This window comes from Eubalaena glacialis, chromosome 19 (assembly GCF_028564815.1).
Source record: "Eubalaena glacialis isolate mEubGla1 chromosome 19, mEubGla1.1.hap2.+ XY, whole genome shotgun sequence".
Classification (NCBI taxonomy): Eukaryota; Metazoa; Chordata; class Mammalia; order Artiodactyla; family Balaenidae; genus Eubalaena; species Eubalaena glacialis.
In genome coordinates, this window is record NC_083734.1 from 13,625,876 (window position 1) to 13,627,437 (window position 1,562).

General features: G+C 38.6%; 1 non-coding gene across 1 annotated transcript; it reads right to left on the reverse strand.

The window, feature by feature from the left end:
* Positions 1-403: 403 nt before the first annotated feature.
* On the reverse strand, positions 404-476 carry TRNAL-CAA (transfer RNA leucine (anticodon CAA)). The gene has a single exon. It is a non-coding gene; the product is annotated as a tRNA-Leu (tRNA).
* Positions 477-1,562: the final 1,086 nt, after the last annotated feature.

Sequence of the window (1,562 nt, forward strand, 5' to 3'; positions counted from 1 at the left end):
TGCTCCACGGCATGTGGGATCTTCCCGGACCAGGGCTTGAACCCGTGTCCCCTGAATTGGCAGGCAGATTCTTAACCACTGCACCACCAGGGAAGCCCATGATTGTACTTTAATACATGGATATCCAATAATATATTAAGAACTTCTACAAACCAACAATAAAGAGACAACCCAACTCATACACTTTTATACTTGAAAAAATTTAAACATAGCACAGGAATGATTGATTCCTTGAAAGTTAGAAAGAATTTTTTCATGAAGCTATCTGTGCATAGCACTTTTTTGAGTAGTTCTTTGACAAGGACCTCAATTTCTCCTGTGATCATTGGTGTTTTAGGTTTTTTTGATTTTGTTTTGTTTTGTTTTGTTTTTTGGCTGTGCTGCACGGCTTGTGGGATCTTAGTTCCCTGACCAGGGATTGAACCTGTGCCCTTGGCAATGAAAGCATGGAGTCCTAACCACTGGACCATCAGGGAACTCCCAGTGTTTTAGGTTTTCATCTTTTCCTAGAGTCTTTTTTTCTTTTGGTAAATAATAGTTTTCTCTCTTCATCAGATTTTCAAAAATTTGACATAGAATTATATAGAGTAGACTCATATTTAAAATAAATCTTAGGGGCTTCCCTGGTGGCACAGTGGTTGGGAATCTGCCTGCCAATGCGGGGGACACGGGTTCAAGCCCTGGTCCAGAAGGATGCCACATGCCGCAGAACAACTGGGCCCGTGTGCCACAGCTGCTGAGCCTGCGCTCTAGAGCCTGTGAGCCACAGCTACCAAGCCCATGTGCTGCAACTACTGAAGCCCGTGCGCCTAGAGCCCATGCTCCGCAACAAGAGAAGCCACCGCAATGAGAGGCTGGTGCACCGCAACGAAGGATGGCCCCCGCTCACCGCAACTAGAGAAAGCCCACGCACAGCAATGAAAACCCAACACAGCCAAAAATAAAATAAATAAAATAAATAAATTTAAAAATAATAAAATAAATCTTAGCTGGGATTTTGATTGGGATTTCATCAAATGTATACCTAAAATTTGGAAGAATTGATATCTTAATTTTAGCCTTCCAATATACTAAAAATGGTACATATCTCTATACATATTTGTATCTTCTTTAACTTCTCTCAGTAGTTTTCAGTTAGAAGAAATTACACATCTTTCATTAGATTTCGTCCTCCATATGGTGTTTTTGATGCTGTTATAAAGGCTGTTTTTGTTTTGCAATTGCTTAATGTGAGTATACAGAAATAGAATTGATTTGTGTATATTGACCTTGTATTTTACGATCTGCATTTATTAGTTCATTCATTTAGCTAATTTATGTATTAGCTCTAATAGGGCTTTTTTGGGTAGATTCCATAGTGTTTTCTACATGCACAATCGTGTCATCTGCAAATAATAACAGTTTTACTTCTTCTGTCTAATCATTATGCCTTGTTTCCACTATTAGGAGAAAATAGTTCACCATTAAGTACAATGTCAGCTGAAGTTTGTTTTAGATTTATTTATTTATTTATTTATTTATTTTTGGATGCATTGGGTCTTCATTGCTGCACGCAGGCTTTC